Raw genomic sequence first — 6,507 nt, forward strand, 5'->3', positions numbered from 1 at the left:
CCGTCACGTGACGCTCAGACCCCGCCCTCGGTCGCGGTGGGCGGGGCCCGGAGCCGCGCGGGCCCCGCCCGCGGGAACGCGCGCGGCCCCGCCCGGACCGCGGGGCTCGGGCCCGGAGGGGCTAAGAGGCGACCCTGCGGGCCAGCGGCACGACGACCCCTGCCCTGCTCCACCCGCCTTCGCTGGGCCTGGAGACGCTCGTGGGGTCCCGGGCGCGGGATGCCACTTCTACAGACCCGCGACGCCGAGGGTCCTCCTCGCACGTGCGCTCGGGAGAAAAAGCTCAGGAAACGCACGCCTTCAAAAGTCGGGCCGTCCCCCTTCGGCCCCGAGGCATTTCCGAGCAATCCCAGCTTTCCGAGCAATTTCAGCTTTCTGGTAGACAAGGGAGGCGCTCCTTTGCTGGCCACGAGCGCACTTTAAAAATTAACAAAGTGTCAGCCTGGGCCCGAACCTCAAACCCGCACACCTGGGGCCCACCCTCTGCGGGCTCTGCAGGGGCTGGCCAGGCGGCTGGCCTCAGATGCTCTCGCAGTGTCTCGCCAGTCTTCGCTGGAGAGCTGCCAACTGCCCTGGATTTATGATGCAGAAGGAGCTCTGAATTCGATTTCCCGTGGGCACAGCCAGGGTCCTAAGCGCAGGCCCCGTGGGCACAAGGCCTCGGCTTGCCCTGCTCCAGATCTCTGAATCTCCTTCCTAGCTGGGCGTCTTTGCTTCCAGTAACTCCCCCCCGAAAGCCCTGAATGTGGCCCCTCCCCAGCCTTTCCGTTCATCTAGCTTGAACTAAATTGCATTAAAGAAAAGTAAACACTGTAATGGAGGAGATAATTCATCTCTAATATAATATTCCAGCAACTGTTTTATATTTACAAAGGGCCTGTTTAGTGGAAGGATCCTTCTGCTGTCATTTATCCAAGCGGACAGTTTTCACCTTTTCGTTCAAGGTTGTGGGATGATCCCAGGGTTCGGTCCCCTGATAACCTCGAGAATTAAACACCCAGCATTCCTGCGCTTCTCAAGTGACAGAGCACACTTCTGAGAGCAGAGAAGATATTTGGAAGCTTATGTAACAAATAGGCAACAGAAAAGGGGTCTGGGTGTCAGGCGATGGAGGTTTGAGTCCCAGCCCACAGATGTGGCTTCCTGATCTTGTCCCTGTCGGCTTGGTTATCTTTGCATGGTTACTGAGAAAAATGACAGCACATGTTGAACTTGATAATGTGACATGTGGAGCTCTGAACTCAAAGATACTATCAATTATAAAAGCCTTTAAATGTCAAATCCCTATCAGAGGAAAGCATGGCCCAGCTATTTGTAAGCAGAATGTAATATTATCCTCACAGCTGACCCTGGACCTCCATTTTGACAAAGCCTGCAAAAATGCTGGGGGAATGAATACAGGCTTAGGGTGTCATTTTGTTCTTGAAGAGAGAACTTAGAAGACTTCAAAACCTTCACTACTCAAAGAAATTACTATCTAATGGGAAAATTTGATGGGGGGGGCAGGCAGAGCTGTTCTCCAGTACGTCTTAAATCCCACCAAGATAGCATTTATCTGCTCACATGCAGGTTGCCCCTACATATAGGAACATTAAGTATCCTAGTTACCCATTAAGATAAGCAATCATTTTATGTCCGGCATGTGTGTGGTTTACTCAGAAGTTGAAAGCTTTAAAAATGAATTTGTAAGGAAGACAATTTGTGCAACAGACATCGCTCCAAGATAACGAGTGTTAAACCCAAAACCCCACTGCAATCACTCAGTTAGACAATAAATAGTTAGGCACCTGCTGTACCCCAGGCACTGTCCCAGGTGCTGGGAATACAGTGAGAAAGATCAAGTCAGTACCTGTCCTCAGGAGACTTAAGGCCTCGAAGGATTACAGCCATTAAGCAAAAAAATTACATAGATAATTTTGTAATTGGATTTTGATGTTCCTACCCTATTTCCAGACTTTCTCACAGTGTTTGCTGTTTCCTGTGGATTGGCTTTGGAGCCTTGAAACTCCTTCAGACTGAGACAGTAGTCTGTATTCTGTCTTCGCTATCCACCGCAGGGTCTGGCCGTGCCAGAGAAGGGGAGAAAGCAACGGCATGTGTGACGGCTGCTGAATGAACGGGGCCCTCAAAAGCAGGAGACATCTTGAACACATGTTGAAACCCATTTATCATCCCTCTGACCATTGCAGAAATAGTTTAAGAAATCGAGAATGTGCACATTGCGGAGAGGTCAGAGGACTTCTCCTTTGTACATTCATCCCCATCCTCCAAGTGGAAGTCTGTGAAATTGGACTGAAACGTCCTCTCCCGGCACTAAGGCAAGAGCCAAAACCCTGCCAAGGCCGGTGTCCTCCTGCTCAGCCAGAAAGAGGCTGCCCAAGCCTCCTGAGCTATGGCTGCTTCCAGAGCCTGCCCAGAGCCTTTCCGGTCTCCTCTGACAGCGGTCAAGAAAAGCAGAGACGGCAGTGACCGTCGCAGATGGGAACCTCGCTAATCCATTACATCTGCTCAGGGGTCTGGTCCAGTCCAGGGAAGGCACGGTGCACATAGGGGCCAGCTCACTGTCAGCTCGTGGTCACGAAAGGAAAATGATGTTTTCCGAAATCTAATTTCATCTCGGAAAGAAAACATCTCGTTCGAATAGAGATGATCTTGTGCAGATTAGCATTCTCCACTCTGCCCAGGAAAACAACAGGGGTCCAAGTGTCAAGTCACATCCTCATTAAATTTTCCAAAGCCCAGACGTCACGGCCTCCGCGAGCCTCCGCCTCCCTTCCCAGGTTCTAAAGCAGTCGACTCTGGTCTTGTCCTCTCCCCTGGAATCCACGCAATGGACAGAGCTTCTCTGGCCTCACCTTACCGAGGGCTGCTTCATTCCTTTTAGACTGATCAGCAACTTGCATTTCTGCTTGAAAAGGCAGTCGGGTTTTGTGTTCATGGTAAACTGGGAAAAAATAATTTGGCCACTGCTTCAAGCTATTTGTCTTTGGGAAGGAAGGCATTCTACCCATTCAAAGGTGACATCAATGTGAAGAGTTATTACATGCAAGGTGCCTTCAATAGTAATAAAAAAAACTGGATTATTTTTATCTAGCTCATCATTTTTTTTAAAGATTTTATTTATTTATTTGACAGAGAGAGACACAGCGAGAGAGGGAACACAAGCAGGGGGAGTGGGAGAGGGAGAAGCAGGCTTCCCGCCGAGCAGGGAGCCCGATGCGGGGCTCGATCCCAGGACCCTGGGATCATGACCTGAGCCGAAGGCAGACGCTTAACGACTGAGCCACCCAGGCGCCCCTAGCTCATCATTTTTATAGTACATCCCTGACCTACCAAAAACAAAAACAAAAACTTTTTTTTTTCATTGAAAAAGGTCCCCCTTCAGAAGTTGGTCAGAGTCTGCAGTGTGCAGCTTAAACTCATCAGGGAAATCCATCCTGGGGTGCAGAGTGTACTAACGGACAAGTAATTAAAAGGAAAAGGGTGAAAATGACAAACATAAGGACACAGAACAGCTGTCTTTGATCATGGTCCTCTGAATAGAAAGTGAGCTCTTAGCCCACAGCCAAGTAAGTGATAGAACTACACCCATCACTGAGTTCTGTGTGTCCCAGAGGGCATAACTGTGCCTGAGCAAATGGGATTCTGCACTTTGACTTCTAGGGCCATGAGTTCTGGTCATCTGTTGCCTTTGTGAAGAAGCCACATAAACCCAGTAAGGTCATTAGGTCCCAGCTATGATGCATCATACAGCCCACCACCTCTGGTAACTGGATAATGCCATCTCTAAGGTCAGACAGCCTGGGCACTTCCATTTCTTGTCTGTGTGACCTTGAGCAAGTTGCTTTGCCGCTCTGTGCCCTGGTTTCTGCGTCTGAAATGCAGCAAATGTCAACTGATGCTTGCCATCAACTCAGTTTCCCTACTTACTCCTGCACAAGCCAGGCAGAATCCATGTGACAAGACAGGGAGGCAAAGCTGAATCTCAGTCAGGATTCCCACTGTCACTGTCACCTTCTAACTGCTGTCTTTTTCCTCCACATCTGCCTTCTGGAATGTTCCTTGCCACACTCCATGCCCTCTGCTTGTGAATTGTCCCACGCTTCACACATGAACAGTCCTCCAAAGAACTCGGTTCTTTTTTTTTTTAATTTTTTTTAAAGATTTTATTTATTTATTTATTTGAGAGCACGAGAATGAGAGAGAGAGGGCACATGAAAGGGGGGAGGGTCAGAGGGAGAAGCAGACTCCCCGCTGAGCAGGGAGCCCGATGCGGGACTCGATCCCAGGACTCCAGGATCATGACCTGAGCCGAAGGCAGTCGCTCAACCAAGTGAGCCACCCAGGCGCCTAAGAACTCGGTTCTTATGGCCACAGTCCCATATGTGCAGTTGCATAGAGGAATCTGGGGACTCTGTGGCCCTCCTCTGATGTCACTTTATTCACTCAACAACCTGTTTCTTGGCACCTCCACCAAGCAGGCCCTGGGGATGCAACAGGAGCCAGCAGTCAACGACTTTTGATGATGGGCCTGTCAGACCCCAGCACCCAGGGTGACTATAACAGCCTCTGAAACCTTCACTACACCCCCTTGCAGCTGGCAAAGCTCTTTTTCTCAGGAAAAAAAGGCAAGGGAGGGGGGTATCTCGTGTGCACACCCCACTCAAATATTCTCCCTCAATAACAGATTAATCATATAAGTTTAATTTTTAGAGGTCTGCTGTTTGATTGATACACTTTTAGCATTTAATAAGTGTTATTAAGGAAGGTTTCATATACACAAACATACTCTTTTATTCATTGGAATAAAACATGACATGATTGTACATCTTCCCATCATGGCACCCAACAATACAAAGTTCAATCTCTCTCCCCTCCTTTAACAACATACAGAACAGATTCCAAACACCCTGATCACTTTCACTGTTAAAAATAATGTAGCTTAGACAGGCTTCTGATTCCAGAAAGATGGAATAGAAGTCCTTTTCCCTGTTCCTTCCGCTAAGTACAAGTCCATGGACATTGTATATGAACTAAACACAAAGAGGACAGAGGGACTAGGTATCTTGGGACCCAAGGAATGGACACGATGGTGAGTTCCTTGGGTTTTCTTTTTGCCTCAGAGATCCCAGACTTGATGCTGGAGAAGCCAGAAACCCAGAAACCCCAACTGATGCAGAAAAGAAAGAAGGAAAGACAGGAAAGAAGGGAAGGAAGGGAAAGACGGGTCAGTTGAGCGTCTGCCTTCAGCTCGGGTCATGATCCCAAGGTCCTGGGATCCAGCCCCACACTGGGCTCCCCGCTCGATGGGGAGTCTGCTTCTCCCTCCCCCTGCTCTGCTCGTGTGCATGCTCTCTTTCTCAAATAAATAAAATCTTAAAAAAAAAATAATAAAACCCTACAAAAATCCTATAGCTGACAGCACACTTAGCTTTGAAAGACTGGTACTTTTCCCCTAAGATTGGGAACAAAGCCAGGATCCCACTCTCACCACTGCCACTCAACATAGCACTGGAAGTTCTAGCCCACACAATAAAGCAAGAAAAGAAAAAAAAAAGACATCAAGATGACAAAGGAAAAAAATTAAAGTGTTTCTGTTCACAGATGACAGGATTGTCTAAGTAGAAAATTCCAAGGAATCTATTAAAAAAAAAAATCTCCTAGAACCTATGAGTAAATTCAGGAAGGTCACAGAATCGACATAAAAATCAACTGTATTTCTATATACCAGCAATGAATGCATTTTTTTTTAGAAGACAGAATCTCGCCTTTTTTTAATATTTTATTTATTTATTTGACACAGAGAGAGACACAGCAAGAGAGGGAACACAAGCAGGGGGAGTGGGAGAGGGAGAAGCAGGCTTCCTGCGGAGCAGGGAGCCCCATGCAGGGCTCGATCCCAGGACCCTGGGATCATGACCTGAGCCGAAGGCAGATGCTTAACGACTGAGCCACCCAGGCGCCCCAGAATGAATGCATTGAAGGGCCCTCACCACACTGCCCACAATGAACCCCTGCACCTCTAACTGCTCCCCGGAGGACCCCAAATGCACAATGGTTACCTAGGGATGGGGTAGTGTTGCCTGGGAAGGGGCACAAAGGATCTGTGGAAGTTTTAGCCTTAAAAATTCCTACAAAAGGTAGTAGTGCTTGAGAGAGGAGCAAGAGGGGCATGTAGGTGGTCTGGCTTTGAATCTGTGTTTCTACGTATCAGGTTCTTGTGTTTGGAATTTTGGACGAATGCTGCCATTTGGAGTTTCTGTTTGTTTTTTTGTTTTTGTTTTTGTTTTTTAAAGATTTTATTTTATTTATTTGAGAGAGAATGAGAGAGAGAGAGAGAGAGAGAGAGCATGAGAGGGGGTTGGGTCAGAGGGAGAAGCAGACTCCCTGCTGAGCAGGGAGCCCGGTGCGGGACTCGATCCCGGGACTCCAGGATCATGACCTGTTTGTGCACTGAGGTGAACAGCATTCCCCCACCCCCAAAAGTCATGTCCATCTAGAATCTCA

This window comes from Callorhinus ursinus, unplaced genomic scaffold, assembly GCF_003265705.2.
Source record: "Callorhinus ursinus isolate GAN/ISIS: 27379988/994484 unplaced genomic scaffold, GSC_fseal_2.0 scaffold70, whole genome shotgun sequence".
NCBI lineage: Eukaryota > Metazoa > Chordata > Mammalia > Carnivora > Otariidae > Callorhinus > Callorhinus ursinus.